The sequence below is a fragment of the Diadema setosum genome, chromosome 5 (genome assembly GCF_964275005.1).
Source record: "Diadema setosum chromosome 5, eeDiaSeto1, whole genome shotgun sequence".
In the NCBI taxonomy this organism is placed as follows: domain Eukaryota; kingdom Metazoa; phylum Echinodermata; class Echinoidea; order Diadematoida; family Diadematidae; genus Diadema; species Diadema setosum.
The window spans coordinates 6038425-6059809 of NC_092689.1; positions in this window are offsets into that span (position 1 = coordinate 6038425).

Sequence of the window (21385 nt, forward strand, 5' to 3'; positions counted from 1 at the left end):
ACATAATTAGGAACAGGACAGTATTTAGATGTTTAAGACGTATACAGTATCACAAAAAAAAAGGTTCAGAAGGAAATCGTTAAAAAATAGTTGTAGATTATGTAAATAATGATTTATTGTTCATTCAGAGTATGTCATGTCGTTAGGATAAACGAAATTTACCACAAAAAAAAAAAGGAATTTAAATGACTTGATTTTAGAATTGTGCATTTCTAGACATTGTAATAACAGAAAAGCAGGAAACCACGATCATAAGCAGCAGCTTGACATGGACCGAGGCCTCGGGGTAAAATTCGAAACTTTAATTCGACTTACATAACTGTATAACTCACGTGACTACAAAATAGAATCAATGATCAACTCCAAAATATCGTAGTTATTTGTGAGGTGAGAAAGAATAGAGGGAAAAAAATCATTTTATTTGCTTTCAATAGGCATTTTTACCATAATACTGTGCTGAGGCGAGTGTTGTGCTGTGCTGTGCTGTGCTGTGCTGTGCTGTGCTGTGCATGGCGTGAAATACAATTTCATTAATGTAACGTTTGGGCATATAATATATGATTGGGTTGTTTTTAGTGTATTTGTGTGTCATGTATAATCGATTATGTCTATTACATATTGTTCTGTTTACAGTATTATTTTTAATATGATCATGATCGAGTATGATTTTAAAAAGACCCATACAGCAAATTACTAGACTCCTAATACGGTGTATACTTATATAAGCTTTTTATGAGCTAACATAAAAACCCAAATTTTTTTTAAGGTATCACTCATAGTATTATTATTACATTGTTATATTTCGATAAAATATATATATTTTTTTTCATAAGTGCCTTAAAAGAATATAATTTAGCGGTTGCCTTTATTTGCTCAGGGAGACTATTCCAAACATCTGATCCATGGTGTCTTGACTTATGAGCTATCATTAACTTGGTATTGTGGAGGTGATAATCTTTGAAATGTCGAGTTGGTTAAGCGTGGACGCTGGAGTTCACAGTGAACAGGTTGTGGAATGAGGATGGGAGGGTGTTGGATGTGTATTTGTACATGAATATTGCGCATTGTGATGTGTGAATATCGTTTATTTTCAGGGTTTTCACTTTATAGAGTAATGGTTCAGAGTTTGCAAGATAAAGTGAGTTGATGCAAATACGGAGTGCTCTTTTTGGAGAAGGTGGACTGATTGAATTTTTGTCTTTTTAGAATATGTCCATACAATATTGCAGTATGCAACGGCGTAAATCCATACTGAGGAGTGGGGGGGATGGTCACCATCACCACGATTACAAGCCCATAACCGGACCGGCGCAGCCTTTTTTTGGGGGGGGGGGGGTGGGGGGGGGGGAGAAGCTTTGTGCCCCCCTCCCCCCCCCCCCCACACACACTTTACAGGGATCGGATGCCCCACTCTTTTGCATGAAATATAAAGTGAGAGAAAAGTGGCAGCAACAACATAAAGACTTTTTGTTCTTGTTGCTTTTTTTTTTTTTTTTGCTTGTCAGACGAATTTCGGCGGAAAATCAGACCTTAAAAGTATGAAAACATTTTTTTTTTTTTTGGAAATATCTGTGAGAGGGAGCGGAATGACCGAACGGGGGAAGGGTGTGTATGGGGGGGGGGGTATCCCTCTCCCACACGAGGAAGATTTTGCATTTTCAGACCTGAAATTCAGCGATCTGGTGCTCACTTGTGGTGAAAATTTTGTTTTCTTTTCTTCTTTAAAAAAACAATAAGAAAATGAAATATTCACAATATATTATTGAATGACAAAATCGTGGTATTTCAGCTCTTGCTGTGCGACATCACTGTGAAGGCCTACTAAATAATGAGGCCTATCATCGGCGTAGACAGGATTTGATCTTAGGAGGAGCGGTTATGTGAGGGAACGAATCAAGCGAGGGGGAGGGTATGGTAGGGGGGTTTCCCCCTCCTACGGTAAAATCTCTTTGCGTTGAAAATTTTGACATTTTTCAGTCCAAAAACTGCCGTTTGTAGCTATATTCTTCGCTTTGGAAAATAAGGGGGCACACCAGGCGCAACTGCTGTCAATCACTGGCAGCAACATCAGGAGAATGGCATAGCGATTAAATGCGAGCGAGTGGAGTGAGCGAGCATGAAAATTTTAACATTTTACAGTCTAAAAACTGCCGTTTGTAGCTATACTTTTTCGCTTTGGAAATTAAGGGGGGCCGCATCAGGCGCAACTGCTGGCAAGTACTGGCAGCAACATCAGGAGAATGGCATAGCAGTTAAATGCGAGCGAGCGGGGCGAGCGAGCTTGAAGATTTTGACACTTTACAGTCCAAAGACTGCCGTTTGTGGCTGTATTTTTTCGCTTTGGAAATTATGGGGGCACACCGGGCGCAACTGCCGGCAATCGGGCAGCAACATCAGAATGGCATAACGATTAAATGCGAGCGAGCGAAGCGAGTGAGCTTGAAAATTTTGATATTTTACAGTCCCACATGTCCTTTGTGGCTGTACTAGTATTTTTTCGCTTTGGAAATTAAGGGGGGGGGGGCACCGGGCGAAAACTGCTGGCAATTACTGGCAGCAACATCAGGAGAATGGCATAATGATTAAATGCGAGCGAGCGAAGCGAATGAGCTTGAAAATTTTGACATTTTCCAGTCCCAAAAACTGTCGTTTGTGGCTGTATTTTTTCGCTTTGGAAATTAAGGGGGCGCACCGGGTAAAAACTATTGGCAATTACTGGCAGAAACATCAGGAGAATGGCATAATGATTAAATGCGAGCGAGCGAAGCGAGCGAGCTTCAAAATTTTGACATTTGACAGTCCAAAAACTGCCGTTTGTAGCTATATTTTTCGCTTTGGAAATTAAGGGGGCCCACCGGGCGAAAACTGCTGGCAATTTATACTGGCAGCAACATCAGGAGAATGGAATAATAATTAAATGCGAGCGAGCTTCAAAAATTTGACATTCTACAGTCCCCAAACTGCCGTTTGTAGCTATATTTTTCGCTTTGGAAATTAAGGGGGGCGCACCTGCTCACAATCACTGGCAGCAACATCAGGAGAATGGCATAGCGATTAAATGCGAGCGAGCGGAGCGAGCGAGCTTGAAAATTTTGACATAGTTAGTTTAAAAACTGCCGTTTGTAGGTATACTTTTTCGCTTTGGAAATTAAATTAGGGGCACACCGAGTGCAACAGCTGGCAATTACTGGCAGCAACATCAGGAGAATGGCATAGCGGTTAAATGAGAGCGAGCGGAGCGAGCGAGCTTGAAAATTTTGACATTTTACAGTCCAAAGACTGCCGTTTGTGGCTGTATTTTTTTCGCTTTGGAAATTAAGGGGGCACACCGGGCGCAACTGCCGGCAATTACTGGCAGCAACATCAGGAGAATGGCATACTGATTAAATGCTAGCGAGCGAAGCGAGTGAGCTTGAAAATTTTGACATTTTCCAGTCCTAAAAACTGTCGTTTGTAGCTATATTTTCGCTTTGGAAATTAAGGGGGCGCACCGGGTGCACCTGCTGTCAATCACTGGCAGCAACATCAGGAGAATGGCAAAGCGGTTAAATGCGAGCGAGCGGAGCGAGCGAGCTTTAGAATTTTAACATTTTACACTCCAAAAACTGCCGTTTGTAGCTATATTTTTCGCTTTTGTTTGTCCCACTTTTATTTGAGAACCATCCCCCCCCCATCGACGCCTCTACACATATTAGGTTGCTTTTGTTAAGTGAAAGATCTGCTGCACACTCTTTGATAAATTAGGGAATATACGTCTATGTCAAAAGTGTACAAAGTTTATCCCTTATCCTGTATAGCGGACCTTTTGCATGTTCACGATTGCAATACAACGATCTGGTGCATAGTTCTGGCGATATTTGGATAATTTTCCATTAAGAAAGTTCGAGATTTGTCCTCATCTCGGGAATTGCTTGGGGGATAAATGATTTGTCTGTCTAAACACTTCCTTTGGGGCGGGGCAAATGCCCCTTTGCCCCCCATAGATTCGACGTCCCTGATCTTCCCTTGGTATGCCCATAGATGTATCCTGACTGAGTCATCAGTCACTGTCGTTTCTCAGGAATGATTCAAGAAATGGAGGGGATTCAATTATGGCGATAAAGTTGTTGTTATTGTTTGTTTGTATGTTTTCGTACATATTTTGCAGATGGTCCCCAGTTACTCGCGTCATAGCATGTTTACATGTAGACCTATACCATTTGACGTTGTCAACGCCTGAGCCATACCTTACTGTATGTCGATGTTACTTTCTTCGCGAGCGAGCGAAGCGAGCGAGCGCTTGAGAAAATTATACATTTTCCTACAAGATAGAATACTGTTCAGCTCTGTTACCTGTCTGAAGGCCGGCGTACAAACGTCATGCTATATGCCAAAATTGATACAATCACATTTCTGCTTCCTCCATTTTTTCCCTTCAAAATTCAGGGGGGATGATTGTACAGGCCATCCCCCCCTCCTCCATTTCAGGGGGGGGGGGGATATATCCCCCCCATCCCCCCGGGATTTACGCCCATGGCAGTATGTGATGTTTGGTAAAATCAGTGCATTATATAGAATAAAAAGAGACTTTTCTTTAAAAAAGTCTTTAAGTTTAAACAATATACCTATATTTCTTGATATTGTACAACTTATATTGTTTATATGTTACTTTATGTTGTTTATAATTACACCTAGGAATTTAGTAGACTTTTTTTTTCTACAAGGGGTAACCCATCTTGTCAACTTTGACCTAAAAGATCAAAATAGAGATATTACCTTTATATTATTAATACTGGTTAGTGATAAGGTTAGTGTAAAGAGTAGGGTCAGGGTTAGGTTTAGGATTAGAGTTTGGGTTAGGGTTAGGATTAAGTTCAGGATTAGGATTAGGTTTAGGGTCAGAGGAATGGTCCGCGCTAATTTCCCAGGGGCTAATTGCCCTAGACCCTCATGTTATTGCGCTGAAGACCATGAAGATTGGGTATGGCACCCACAACAGCGATTTACCTACGTGATCAGATCTTCGTTGAATCACCTGTACTTTCACAGATTTGACCCTTAAGCCCAAATTCACGAAGGTGGTTCAATAATTGATCCATGGTTTGAACCATTTGTTTATGGACAAAGACCGTAGTTTTTTATGGGGCGCCAAGTGTCGCATGGCCTATTTCGTTACGAAATCAGTCATTTCGTTACGAAATAGGCCATGGGACACTTGGATCTCCATAAAAAACCTACGGTCTTTGTCCAAGGTTTAAACCATGGTTTCAATTGTACCACCTTCGTGAATTCGGGCCAAAGAATCTGTGCGTACGATAGGATGCACATGGAAAGTTAGATGACGTCAGACTATTGACGTTATCCTCGGTTATCTACATCCGGGTGGAGACTGTATAGCGTGAAGTCAGGAGACAGTACAATATTGACCCTTCACAATCCGATAGAGCTACCCGTCCGATAGCTTGTTCATTCCCACAAAGGCCAACCAGGGGGCCAACCCACACAATCCATTTTCTCTGTTCATATTCAACACATAGCTCGCAGAGACAAACCATGTTTTGAATATGAAAAGAGAAAAATGAATAATGGGATACGAGTAGCCTTTGTGGTAGTGACTAAGTTATCAACAACGTGGCCATGTTGAAATTTAAGGACCATAGAAGGTTACAAGAAACCCTAAACATAAACCCTAAACACAAACCTGAATTCGTATTAAGGAACTGGCCTATTTATTTTGCCACTTCCATTGACAGATCCATTTAGTGCGACATTCATTGTTCCTTCATGTTACACCTATTGTCACTGTTTAAAGGTCCCGTTTACCTTTGGGAGCAGTGATTTCAAAAATGTTCAAGATATAATTTTGATGCATATGTGTAGGTCTGTTGTGTCACAAAACATCCTGCCATATAAAATTTTCGCAATAAAGCCTGAAATATAAGGAGATATCAGTGTTTTTCTCAATAAACCGTAACTGCAGACGGCTTAGTCTGGAAACATTCTTATTATAACTATTGTTCACATTTTGTGTATTCAACAACACTTAACATCGATTATACGGATTCAGATTTTTACAGTGGTTGTTTCTATCCCTGACTCACATTTTAGAACTATTTTAAAGCACTAATGCTGAGTTTTTGTTTCATCTGCAAATGGTGAATTGTGCCTTTAAAGTTCATGTGCTCATTATGTTCTTTGATTGTTTGTAAATATAATTGCGCAACCAAAGAATGCATATTGTATTTCCATGTGTTTATTATGATATAATGGAGTAGGCTCGATGAGAATTGCACCCTCTTAGTTCGGGGGGGGGGGGAGGGTTATCTCATGAAGGACTTGTCCGACAACTTTGTCGGATAAATGTGCTCCTAGCCAATCAAATGCAAGGATTTCAGTAGCTTGCAACAGTTTGTCAGAAAAAAAAATATCTGACAAAACGCTTCATGAAATGCCCCCGTGATGTCTCAGGTGGTGACCAAAATAGAATGTTCTCAATGACCAATGAGACGAGAGTTATATTGCTTCCAGGAAAATATTAGACGGCAAAATAGCAACCACCTCGCTTGTATCAGTGTAAATCATAAAACATGGTCGGTTCCTATCTCGAATAAAATTTCCTACTTTTACCCCATTCCATAGAGATTTTTCTCATCGGTCACTCATCGAAAGCGTAGTATGTTGCTTCCGGCCACCCACCAAAGTGTATCGTATTGCAGTCTGATGACTCCAACTTGGTTGTTCGACTGTCAGGTGAGTGTCAGACATGTCGCGCATGATCCTCATCGGATGATCTCGCCTCATCAGATCACCGCCCGACATGTTTGACACTCATTTGATTGTCGACCACTACCAGTCGGATTCAAAGGACTGCGATCCGATACACTTTGGTGGGTGGCCGGAAGCAATAAACTTTTCTTCCGGCGAGTAAGCGATGAGGGAAAACCTCTGAAATGGGTGTATTAGAGCAGTCATATTATGTATGCTCCCTAATATCTAAACGGTACGTTGTCGAGCGCAGTAGGAACATTGGTAACCAATCGGTAAATAATTGGTGACTAATCGGTGACTAATCACTGGTGGTCTTCATTACGTCGCCGAAAAAAAAAATGCCGACCATTTGCCAACCTTTCTGCGAACAGTTTGCAAATGGTCGGCAAAGGACTGTTTTCACGTAGCACGCGAACGATTTGCGGAGGAAGCGAATGTCGAAAAAATGGCAAAGTCTAACATTCGTATTTTAATGTGCAAAGATTGCCCATCCGGCACGGGGGTTCGGGAGCATCGTCAACTGTCATTTTGTTGTTGTTGTTGTTGTTCAGCGGAAATAAAGAAAAGAAGAAGATATTTTTAACATTTTCAGCATCCTTGGTCATGATTTCCTCTTCATTTAGTATATCGATGAGGTTTTGAAAGCTACGTCATATGAGTACGACCTGTTCAAGACATGTTCAATATTTGCAAAATCTTCGTGAGACCCCAAAACAGATCCCGACAGTTTAGAGAATATCTCGCGTATGTTCCGCGAAAGCAGCGAAAATCGTCCGATCATTTAACGACATATCCGCAGACTATTTGCGTACATCATGAGACAGTAGGGAGTTTTCGTAATACGAAGGGAAGAGCGAGAATACGCGGAAGCAGTCAGCTGTGACAGTCCCCGTACTCGGACTCCCGTCCCCATAAAGCAGTTTCGCTTTCCTGTTAGGACGGAGGCGTGGAGACAAGATAGCTGATTGGCTGGCTGGCTGGCTGGCTGACTCCTGCCCAGCATCGGGACCGAACGCTATTTTGGCCGAGTACCGTACTCGTTTCCCCCAGGACGGGACCTTTCTCGGATTTGATCATGCGCAGAAGCAAATCTTCCACACGGCACGCTCAACTGCCGGCTGCGTCGTGTAGCGAAGACTCCTTATTCTCACCAACGTTTGGTACATGTTTGGGGACAAACCCGCATCACCTGACGTCTGAGTTTTACAAAGCACATGGCCGTGGTGTTTGGTACAAGAATGACTTCATTTCATTTCATTTCATTTCATTTCATTCATCAGGTTTTCTACACTTTGAAATCGTAACATAATATCTAAACATCAAACAATCGTTAGAAAAATTGTAAAAACTCGCACGGAGAATAAAATTTACATAAGCTCAAAGACACAGAATACACTTAATTTACTCTAGATTACGCCATATTTATATTTGAAAATTAAGAGAATGTGCAGGGGATGAATCTGCGGAAAAGTAGATGCTGGGGGAGGGGTAGATCCTGAGAAAAGAAGTCGGCACACACGCACATCCATACATACACACAACAAGCGTGCCTGCGCAAAGCCAACGAACAACAGAGTGAAAAGTGATAAGCAGAAAGGAGAAAGAGAACATAATTATGAGACTTCAACTCCAGACAGTAGAAACTCTCCTTGGAAACGTTTTGCTTATTTTTCGTATAATGATTATAATGTGACTAGCCGTAGTTCAGCAATGGCACACACGACATTCACACAGAAGTCATGAGAACTACGCACAAACTGCTCAAGTGTGGTTTTTAGCTCCTTTGTCTTTCTGGATATTTTCGGAGAAAAACTTCTCCAAATGTTGGACTTTGCCATTTTCTCGACATTTGCGTCCATCGCCAATCGCCAATCGTCCTTTTCCTTCACTTGTCTTTCTCTCAGTGAAAACAGCTCTTAAGTAATCAATTACGGAATTTTATGAGGAATTTCCATAACGGATGATCTTAACAAACGATGTGCAAGGAAATGTCAAACATTGAAAGTACGTTTTTGGGGGTTTTTTCGGTAAAAATAGATCCCAAGTGTTGTTAATAACAAAGCCCAAACAGGTGATCTTAATAACCCCAACTTAATCAAAGTAAGGCGAATATGGAAAACATTGTCTCCGGAATGTCACTTTTGTTTGTAAGCAGTTAACGACATCCTTTCTTCTCGGAAACTGATCCATGATGTATAGTGAGCACAAAAAGGATGACATTTTACTTAGTACTTATATACATGGGTTAATCAATATTTGATGGACTCTAGCTATTTTGATATACGAACGCAGAATAAAGAACAGTCATCAACATGTTATAGTCAACATCCAAATTGTTGACTGTCAGCTCGATTTTCGCAGACTATCAGACATGAGAAACTAAATAATCCAAGCGGATATAAGAAGAAGAAGAACATATTGAAGACCTTGGATGAATGCCCACTGACAGATTAGTGGTACATGTATATTTATAGCAGTAGAAGTTCAAAGATTCGTTGCACGAAAACATGAAACGTAGCCTGTTTTTATAAAAGCATGATTAATCTTAAATGTTATCATCAAAGCTCTATGCATTCCCACTAATATTTTGTCAAACCCGCCTAAAAAAAAAAAAAAAAATGACCAGCTTGATCGATCAACTAATAACCACAGTGAACTAGAACAACTAATCACCACAGTGTTGGCGAAAGGTTGGCATATTCAGAGGACCAAAGAACTTTGGATTACAACTGTTATTCAAAGACTGACATCGACGAGTGATCGAGACACGCAGTAGTTGACGTCAAACTTTAGCTGTTTGAACAAAAGTCACCCGAATTTCCAAATATCCAGGTTACCCATTGTAATGCGATACATGGCAGGCTATTTTATGTCCCAGGCTACGCAAGATAACATTATTACTTGCGAGCGGAATTAATTGTAGTGACGCAATTCTAATGGGTTTAAGAACATTCGTGTGCCCCTGGGTGAACTGAATTTGGTGTGGCATTGATGAACAAAATGATATCTTAATAACGCAGATCCGCTGTCATACATGCTCTTCATGTTGTTATCAAGCCATGATAAAAATATTTGTACACCATTCTGAGTTGTATTTTCATGACAAAGTTGACATTTGATTCTAACAAAACTGTCTATCTGCACGATAAACAAAACCTTTCCTTTTATGTTGGAGTTCTAAAAAAAAATAATGATAACAATAACAGCGAGTTATAGAATTATAAGAAGTTGTTTTTATCGAACCGGCTGTAGGAAGAAACGGCTTGTAATTGATACCTTCGGTAATGGAATATCTCTTTATCCCCCACAATGAGAATGATATCTTCATGACAAAGTTAAAGTTTGATTTTCGCACTACCGTCGCTGCCTTAACGATATACGAAACAGGGGTATCCCCTCCTTTTGTGTTGATGTTGTAAAAAAACAATGAAAAATGATCAGAGGGATTCGGTTATCATACTGCCTTTTTCTGTAGAGGTTCAATGCAGGTAATCAATTATTGTTGTAACGGATATCTTTTCATCCCCCGCATTTATTGTCTTCGCACAAACAATCTTCTGGTGGTAGATTTCCTGTTTGAGAGATCATATCGCACAATCGCACAACAGGTGTCTCCCACGGAAAACTGACCAACGAAAATAAAATCATAACTATTGGTTCTTTTCTAAACATATCTAAGGTGTACTTTTCGTAACTTTAACAGATCTGTCCTGCAGAAAATAAAATATGTCTGGTAAAGATTATATATACACACACACATATGTATATATATATATATATATATATATATATATATATAGAGAGAGAGAGAGAGAGAGAGAGAGAGAGAGAGAGAGAGAGAAAACTGTCCACGTGTTGGTGGGGTAATATCATCAAAAATAAAACTGAAACCAAGTTCATGCTGTATTCAACAACAGTTTATTTTGGCACACAAATTTTCGAGCGATTCGCTCTTTCTCGAGTGTTCTTGACACTGCGAGGAAAATAAAAATTTTTATTGAAAATAATTGGAACATTGAAAATTTGTGTGCCGAAATAAACTGTTGGTAGATACAGCATGAACTTGGTTTCAGTTTCATTTTTTATGTTTATATATATATATATATATATATATATATATATATATATATATATATATATATATAATATGTCAATGTTTGTGTGGCAAAATACGGACCGGAAAGATAATGAAAGCCAAACAACAAGAGCACATTTCGAGAGATATCTTGTTCATGAGGTCTTTGAAAGTTTCTTGAAATTGTATACGGGCCATATCACAACGTTTAAGGTCGACTGCATACATCATTGACCAAGGATTATCTCTTGATAGCTTTAGATCCTTTTAAAGAATGTCTGTCATGGTTTGGTGACTTATTAAAAGATAGTTTGATGTCTATCTGTTTTTCAACGGTACAAAGAAGAATACCCGGTAAAGATGCTATGCCTAGGATATTTGCGACTTGCTCCAGAAGGTATCCCTCGGAAATGCCCCATGAAAGATCTAAGCTGTGTTTTGGAAATGCTGTGGTCTTTTATCTAAACTTGGAAACACACCAATTGCGAATCACATTTCCAGTCACATCTGACACTCATTTTATTTTGTGTCGCCAATTGTTTTGTTTTGTATGTTTGTTTGTTTTGTTTTATTTTGTTTTTGTTTTTTTTTTGTGTGTGTCTTTCTGCTTTTTTTGTGTGTGATGTGAAAATCCCTTAACACAGTGAAAAATTGGCAATGAAATCATATCATTATATCATCATATTCATGAACCGGCAAATGGAATTTGTTGAATAGAGGAGCATGCTGCCGATTTTTATGAAATCTGTGACATGAACTCATTGAAAGGAGTAAAGGATGAACCTCTCTGTTGTTGTTTTTTTTTTTTTCTGAATAAACTGAAGACAAAATGAAAAATAAAAATAAAAATAAAACAATTCATTCACAAAATTCACTTTGGCTTTATAAGTTATTTAAATTCATAAAACACGCGTGTACATTTAGAGACACATGCTTTGGCATTTCCTCGTTAAGTATGTATTGTTTTCCTTTTTGGGGTTGTTTTCGTACGGTGAGATCCTTTCATATAATTCTTATATCTAAGCACTCCTACATCAACATATAAATGTGTTTACTGTATACAGTCGATCAGCTTCTGGCTTCTATATGTTTTATATTGACATTATATCAAAGCGGATTTTTTTTTTTCAGTACAACAAATAGGCTGGCCGATGTCAAACGCGTTTTTTTCTTTCGTCTAGTGAGATCCCGTCTAATATCTTTTTTATATCTAAACAGTGATACATTAACATATATATGTGTTTATAGATTCAGCAAGATTCTGCCTACTATTGATATTATATCGAAGTGTTTTTTTTTCTTTCAATTCTAATAGGTTTGCCTACTGCGAAGCATTTTTGTAAACTATTTTGCCACGAAATAAATCACGGCAAAGTCCTATTTTGCAATGGTCATGTACATACCCGTGTATTAGATGATGTCACAAGATATAGTGTACGTCAACGTTAGTACTTGTTTACATCAGGTAAAAACTCATAGAATATCATGGTAATTATGTAAACATGTTATTTGGAGAAATTAAAGGTGATTGTAGTTTTCTTTGTAGTGATAACTTATACAATCGTTAGTTTGTACTGATGACGCATGATGAAAGTTTTCCCCTCTGAAAATGAGTTAATGTCCCATACTAGTCATGACGTAAGAAATTCCAAAATTTCGCATCTCCACTCATTGGAGTACAGTATTACAGCACAAAAATCACGCTGAGTTTTCATGCTCCGTGACATTCCGAATGCGATTGAACTCCTTTGTTGTATATTTACATACATATAATCTGTACGTATTGTATCTGCCTTTTATTACGTTGGGCAATCACCCGACAATTTGAATTACATGACGCTGATACATCATTTTCTTTTTTTTTTTCCTTAATCAACACTGTGTCAATATGGTACATACCAGGATATGTATATATATATATATATATATATTTATTTATATATTTATATATATATATATTTTTTTTTATTTTTTTTTTACATCAACTTTGCTTTGCTGCCGTTGTAAAAGAGCGTGGGTTTTGTATAATAAGCTGACTTCTATATTCGTGGGTGTTTTATAGGCCGACAGTGACAAGATATTCATACCCCGCAAATCTTAATCCGTGAGATCCGACAGAAAGAGTGATGGCACTAATATGTTTTACATCTAATTTAGATGAAAGCATACCAGAAATAACAGAGACTCGAGGTTGCGAGGGTATAGGGACCTGTTGCGCAAAAGAAGTCTTGAAGTATGTAAGTTTGAAGTATGTTTTGTTCTGCTCGATATCTTATATGTCTTGTTCAATCTTTTTCAGCTTATTGAACACTCATATCCCTCCCCCCCCCCCCAAAAAAAAAGGATCCTCACTTCCATCTGTCAAGTGAATTAACACAAGCCTGGTAATGCTGTTATTTCCTAAATATGCATTTTCTCGACTCTTTTCCATGATAAGATCCTTCGAGGCTGCCTTGATCAGTTCGTTTGTTACTGCAAGAATATTCTTTAACATTTCTTTCTTTCTTTTTTCAACAGAAAATAGTGTGGCCAGACACCTATGAGTGAATACATCAGTTTGAAACCTGAGAATTCCCGAAGTAAAATTGCGTGTTTGTTTGTAAATGAAAGCATTATAAGTGAATCTTATGTGAGAATGACGGTTCTGAACAATTTGCTCGACAGAATCATTACTCATGCAATATCTTTAATCTTCACAATGATATTGCAGTGATGGTTTCACGTCATTTTCCTCAAACAATATACCGATTTCCAACTAGCGTGAACCATTTTTGCGTTTCCCAGATATTGTAATATTTCATAGGAGCGCAACGACACCAAAGGCCATTGCTATGCATTAGCAAGAGGCAGTTTCAAGTTTTGTACTGTGGTTCAAAATCGTCGATGTGACGAAAAACAGCAGAACGTGATTGTACACGCCTTTTTTTTTTTCTTTGACAGTACCGATCGTGAACCCAATCTTTACTATCCGTATGCGAATTTTAGAACCGTGCGTTGATTTCATTTTTTTTTTATTGTTTAAAGAAAAGAAATGATATTTGAACAGCAGTTCCTTCTCCTGTGTAGAATGGTGGATAGGAACGGATGTCGGAAATTATCCTTCCTCTTACAGGTGCTTCCGCTAGGGAGCTGAGCCTTTAATTGACCCCAGGGGCCAGGGAACCAGCAGGGGATATCTTCAATACTCACCATGTGCAAACACGAAATCACTGAAACCTGCAATACATCCAGCACAGGTTTATGAAATCCAAACAAAACACTGAATATGATATAATGATGACGATAACTAATCATTCTTGCCCGCGTGAAAAAAGTGCATCCGAAATAGATATCGATTATTTCTCCCAAACAGAAAAAAAAGAATCAAAATGCCAACAAGAATACCGCAATATTCGGACCTAGAAAATAAAATGAAATAAAATAAAAATCTCCAGACGGTCAAGTAGACAACCATTTATTGTGTCCCAAATTGATTATCCTCTTCTTTTTTTTCCTACAACGCATGGCTTTGTTCACTTTTTTAACACACTCTGAAATGTAAGTGAAAAAGATATTTAAGTCATACACTCATAACGGATTTGTAACACATTGAATCTCAGTATGATTATGTAAACTATACATTTTTTTTTTAGTTGCTATTAGGAGATTAGGCATTAGGCCTACTGATTTCTGTGTCCACCTGTATCTGATTATTTTCTGAAGGTAAGATTTTCATGATTGTAATCGCTAAAAATAGGAACTTGTTTTCAGTTAATCTCTTTTTTTTCTCCTGCTCGGGTATGATATGTGATGGCAGTTGTCAAAAAACGACAACAACAACAAACAAACAAAACACAAACCTCCGTTATTCCTCGATTTCTGCGTTTTGATGATGGTGCTGGCACCTTATCGGCTTTGTGAAAACACACTCACGCACACAAATCCTCTTTTTTTAAAGAAAAATAAAGTAATGATAACGGTTACTTACATAAGGTTTTATCCATAGAAACTCTCAAAGCTCTTAAGCGGGTGGAAATTGGAAAATTAATGCAGAACAAACAAACAAACAAACAAACAAACAAACAAACAAACAATATAAAAGGAAACAAACTACTTATTTATATGGAAACTTATAGAGATGTGATTTTAGTTTCGCTTTAAATGCATCAATATTGTAACTTTCCCTTTCTGGGTAATGCCAAAATGATTACCATCACATTATAAAAAAACAAAAACAAAACAAAACTAGAAACTGAACCGATTTCCTTTTTTGTTTGTTTGTTTGTTTGTTTATTTGTTTGCCTGCCAGCGTTATCCGACGTTTTAACTGACTATCACTCTTACGTGAGAAAATGACAGTACTCCCCACTGCAGGAGGCGTATTTATAAATGCAATTATAGATAGATAGGTAAATAGATAGATGGATAGATAGATAGATAGATAGATAGATAGATAGATAGATAGACAAATAGATGGATGGATGGATAGATAGAAAGAAAGATAGATAGATAGTATAGATAGATAGATGGATGGATAGATATATGGATAGATAGAAAGAAAGAAAGAAAGAAAGATAGATATATGGATAGATAGATAGAAAGAAAGAAAGAAAGATAGATAGATAGATAGATAGATAGATAGATAGATAGATAGATAGATTTTTTTTTTCTTTGTGGTTTCACACTTTTTCATGCAGTATGCTTGTCAGGCTGATTTTTTATATCCGACCAAATGTCTTTAACATAACTTTGGACGTCAACTTTGGACGCAGAAGTTATCTGGGAGGATAGACAAACTTCTTCCAAAGCTGGAATATTCATCTGTTTCAAGATATAGATCTTTCTTCTGATAATAATGATAACTGTAAAAACTACGACACAATTGAATTTTAAGAAAATTTAAGAATTTTGCACAATTTCATAAATAAGTAAAAAATTAGCGCAGATAAGTATGCATGTCATATTACCTCTCTACAGTCCCATTCGACTGTCGATAATTCGATGTAAATACATAGTATAGTTCATGCCTTTTATTTCTCTATAGTATGAGAAATAATTAAAGTAGTTGAAATATTTACAGTTTAGTGCACATTTGTATGTTAATTAACAGGAGACTTTTGAGGAAATGATGCAATTACGTTTTTACGTCTTTCTTACGTCTCTCTCTCTCTCTCTCTCTCTCTCTCTCTCTCTCTCTCTCTCTCTGTCAAACGGTATGTGGCTGTGACCGAATATCACAGTTTCGGAAAACCATGTTAATCAAGCTTTAACACAACTTTCTTGTGCCCGATGTCTGCAGAAGTTTATGTTTGTCTGTTCCTTCTGCTGTGATCAAAGACAGCAGACTGTACATTGAGAGTGAAGTTTATCTTTACACTATTTTTTTTTTCGTTTATCACGGCAGATACCTGGTCATGTGTCGTCTCACCACCCTAGCTTGTCTTATCGTCATTTCTCTCTCGAGCCATCAAGTGTCTTCACAGCATCATGGAATGTCGACAGGTACGAATGTATTTTTTCCCGATAAATGGGGGGGGGGGGTGGCGGGGGGGGGTGGGGGTGGAGTTCGTGTTTGAGGATACAATAAGCTCTTTCAGCAGTTTCAATAATTTGCTGGGTTATCTGGCCCCGTAACCGGGGGGGGGGGGGGGTGCAGGGAGTTCCGCGGAACCTCCCCTTCTCCTCTTCCCCGTTTGCCAGTAGCAAAAACAAAAAAGATAAAAATGATAATAATAAGAGGAATAAAAAGAAAAAATGAAAGGGGCTTGTGCTCCCCCTTTAATTTTGGTTAAAGGGACATTCCAGACGATTTTCATAATTTCACATCATGTAGTACATAAATAGACAACTCCATGTATAGATTTGTGGAATTTATTGTGGTTCTCGAGCAGAGAAACAGTAGTTTGAAAAACCTTAATCAAATTACACTGTACAAGGATGATGACATAGGAGGTTCACATATTCTAGCAATGTAGCAGTGTAATTCCATTACAATACCGCTTGCTTGCGAGTTCACCTGTGTATAATCTATGCATGCCTTCTTCTTTTGTTCTGCTTCCTTGAGCCCCAACTCATGCATTCCTATGGTGACTCTGCCATGTCATCATCCTTGTTCATTGCAGTTTGTTCTAAATTTTGAAAATATTCTTATTCTTCATCCCAATTATCACAAATTCTGAAACTCTGTCCTCATTATAACTAATTTATAGTTGTTCAAATGTAAAAATCTGAAAATCATCCGGAGGTCTCCTTTAAAGAAACCATTATTGCGCTGAAGCCTTTTTGTTTTGTTTTGTTTTGTTTAGTTTTGCTTATCAGCCGATGAAACAGGCGGAAGTGGCACGAGAATAGACAAAAATGCACAAGGGAGAGTTTTTCTTTTACTTGTCAGGTAATTAAACCCGCAAGTGGCACGAGAAATATATATATATATATATATATATATATATATATATATATATTTTTTTTTTTTTTTTTTTTTTTTTTTTTTGCGCTCCCAATGTGTAAAATAAAGGAACTGAACATAAAGTTGAATCACAATGGTCCACCTTTTCTAAGTCTGAACCCTCCCATAAAAATCCTAGTTACGGGCCTGTAATTATGGAGGGTAAAGTCTCACGTTTCCACGTTTTTCAAAGATCTCCAACTCCGTCCCAAGATTGATAATTTTGGGGTTCCTTGTCTGTCGACTGCTCAAATCTACACTCTAGCCTTTCAACATACCTACAGTGGGTTTTGTTTTTCTCAGTTCTTCGCAATGCACTCCTGACTGAAAATTGGCGACCTTTTCATAATATCTTTTCTTCTCATTCCTCTTTTTATCTTGCTTGTTTTCAAATAGACCAGAGACGGGACCGAATGTAAATAGAAAAAGAAAGTACATGAAGAAAAATTAGCAAAATACATAAAATACCAAATGTAGCTGTAGAAAGACAAAAAGCCCTCATATATATGCCATTAGAGAGGAAAATTCAGAAGTTAACAGCTCTGGTACCTTTTATCTGAAAATCTTTAAGTTTGTATTACCTATACTTTTCCTTTTTTGTACTTTTTTTTTAGTCGCATAATCAAAACATGTCAGTTCAAACACACACAAAAGAACAGCGTAAATATTTCTTCACAATAAATGAAAAGTCGAAAAGTTGACTTGAAATGTCTGTTTTGATTGTCCCTGTATAAATGCTGGCCATCAACCTAACAGGTCGGCTGGACTCGGGGTTTCTGAAACATAGTAATCTCCCATTAGGCATATTGGTTAAGATCGCACCTTGGGGTGTATAAAGGTTTATACGTAGTGCATTATTGTTTATGTGCCCATAGCTGGTCAATCTTACTTGGAGGTAACGAACGTTTTCACCTGTTCAGATGTCAGCTGTATGTGGGTCATATTATCGCCTTGGGGTTTCGTGCATATTTTTTGATTTTTTTTTTCTTAGGGAATTTTGAGTGTGGATTTGCCACTTTTGATAATTATTGTAATGTACAGTTTTGAAGGGTCACTAACCGCCAATGACAGCAAATGATGCACTGGTGTAATACGGCGTATGTTTGTGCTGCATGCTGTTGCAACCATCTCCATTAAACCTCCTCAATCAATATTTCCTTGGTTCTTTTGGTGTGATTTTATATCTCAAGAATATCTTGGAGGGAAGATAACACAAATTGATGAGTAACTTACATCTCCTCCTCTGCTACAAGCAGGAAAAAAAATCAATCAAGCTAATTAGCCACAAAAACATGATACGACAAGTGCCCTGGACAACCTCTCCTGTGTAGTTCATGTATAGCATGAAAGTTGCCCCCCCCCCCCCCACTCTGATTCTTTTTATTGCCATTACATGAGAGTTGTTATAGTATACTTGCATAGAGCGGGTCATGTAATAACCGGATCAATAATCACGACCTCACATACGCAATAATGACTATGTTAATGAAATTGATGAGAATGGATGTATACTTGTAAAGAAAACGGCATACAGAGAATCAATCAAATCAAATCGAATCTTAAATCAAAATCAAAATCAAAATTAAATTACATTTCATTCCTCGTTGGTGACAGCATTTTTAGCCAGTGTAATTGCTCTAATCAATAAAATCTCCATAGAAGATTGTAGAGCGAAGTAATGGCAAGACAGCACTTGATACTTGATGAAGCAATCCCTCTAGCAGATTGAAGAAGCTACCCATTCCGACAGTGTCGTGAGGAGATGTCATATTGACTATAAAACAGTGTGTGCGGCACGCGAGTAAAATTTGAACATATCTTGCTTTTAGGATGTCAAGAGATCCAGTAGGAGGCGGTAAAATATAATGGGAAGAGCAGAAGTTCGATGTTTACAGTCTGCTTGCATGCACCACTTGGCTATATAGACAGATAATTCCAACTGTTTTCATCGAAACTTACCGCAGATGACATCCGGGCATTCCGATCTGCCGATGAGTTTGACGCACTGGTAAAGATATGACAAATAATACTGCAGGCTAAAACAAAGTCCCCAAGTATAGGTGTCATGTTTTACTTATTGGCTTTTTTAAGATCGCTTTCTGTTTGCCTGACTGAGCTCACGTTGTTTAAGAAAAACAAAGCAAAACATGCGTGTCTTTTGTCACCGACTATATACCGGTGCAAATGTTTGATAAACCGTTTCCTCAGATTGTCCTGCAATATTGTTTCCTAATTGGTGAAGTAGAGTGCCTTAAAAACATCATGTGAAATACTAATTTACCGAATGCATATTTTCTAGTCTTCGAAAAAAAAAAAGGGGGCGAAAAAGAAAGGTAGGGGAGGGTTGGTAAAACACATAGATATAGCAGATATTATCATGAGTCAATTCCATCTCATGAGTGAGGGGAACGGAATCACCAAAGGCGAAATGATCTTCGTGTTGGAAAACATTGCTCGAATTAAGATACATGTATATATTCATGACGGGGGTTTGGCAGATTATGTTCAATATTCGGAGTGAGCAAGCGAGGGGAGTGTGTGGGAAGGGGTGACCCTCTCACACAAGAGGGAACTTGTGCATTTTTAGAATCGAAATTTAGCTATCTGGTGCACACTTTTGATGGAATGTTTGCAAAATCAAAAAAAAAAAAAAATAACTGTGGAGAAGTGCACTCTGAGAGCGCAGACCTCCGCCAAGCAGCTATTTTCCACACATACACACATGCTGAAAATCGTCCAATTTCCCAATAGTAGAAACCTTTTGTTTACATCATCAGCTTCCCAGCTCCGCGGCGCCTCGCCCGAGCAGAGCACGCACTTATAGAGCTCGTATGCAAACCCCAAATATTATGCGCAACTTTGACTCCCAAGGTCATTGACCCTATATATGCAAAAAGACCAAAAAGCCTTCAAAATTCCATAAGAATTCTTGATCACTACCAAAATTTAATCATCTGTTCCTTGTGTCACTATCAACTTTTCCAGCAAGTTACATCCAAATCCATCCACAACTTTTGAGTTATTCTGCGCACAGACAAACAAACTAACAAACAAACGCCGATGAAAACATATCCTCCTTCTTTGGCGGAGGTAAAATCAATATTCAGAGACGCTGGTAATAACAATCCCGGTATCTATCGCCTCTTTATTCGCGTGTGCGTCTTCAGTGTGGACTCGTATAAGTTTCTGAAGATTAACCGAAGGGAATCGGGAATCGGGAATCGGGAATCGGGAATCGGGAATCGGGAATCGAGGCGGTGTACCCCTCCCACACGAGGGAGCTTTTACATTTTTGGAATTTAAATTCAACCATCTGGAGCACACTTTGGTGGAATACATGTATTTGCAAATTTTTCAGTAAAAAGAAAAGGATAAGAATATGAATATTATTGGAACGCGTATTGCCACAGTATGTTGATTGAGATAATGTATTACGAAATTAGTTCCCTTGCATTACATTATTTGTCTGGTGTCCAGTTAAAAAAAAAAAAAGAATAATGACAATGATAAACCCAGCCATTGTCAGCGGTTATTCTGAAAAGAGCTCTAGAGTACATGGTACGCCATTCCGGACTATAAGGCGGAGATTAGTGGTCTTAAAGGTGCAGTTTACCTTTGGGAGCAGTGATTTAAAAAATGTTCAAGATATCACATTTGATGCATATATGTAGGTCAGTTGTATCACAAAACAGCCTACAACGGAAAAATTTTGCAATAAAGCCTAAAATATAAGGAGATATCACTATTTTTCTCAATAAACCATAACTGTAGACGGTTTAGTCTAGGACCATCTTTATCATAACTGTTGTTCTTATTTTGTGTATTTAACAATACTTAACATTGATTATACGGATTCAAATTTTTACAATGGTTGTTTTTATCTCTAACTCGCATTTTAGAAGTATTTTGAAACATAGGCCTATAAGCTGGGTTTTGGTTTCATCTGCAAATGGTAAATTATGCCTTTAAAAGGGAAGTTGAAGAAGGAAACCCTCGATCTCTCCACACAGGGACTGATAAGACCTGTGGAATGTCTCGCGAAGAACGCTAATAGATACTCCTCGGTTTCCCTTTTTGATGAGTGAATCAGGTAGACATTATTTTGTAACAGGAGCTGATGGGACGCGCATCCATTGTTT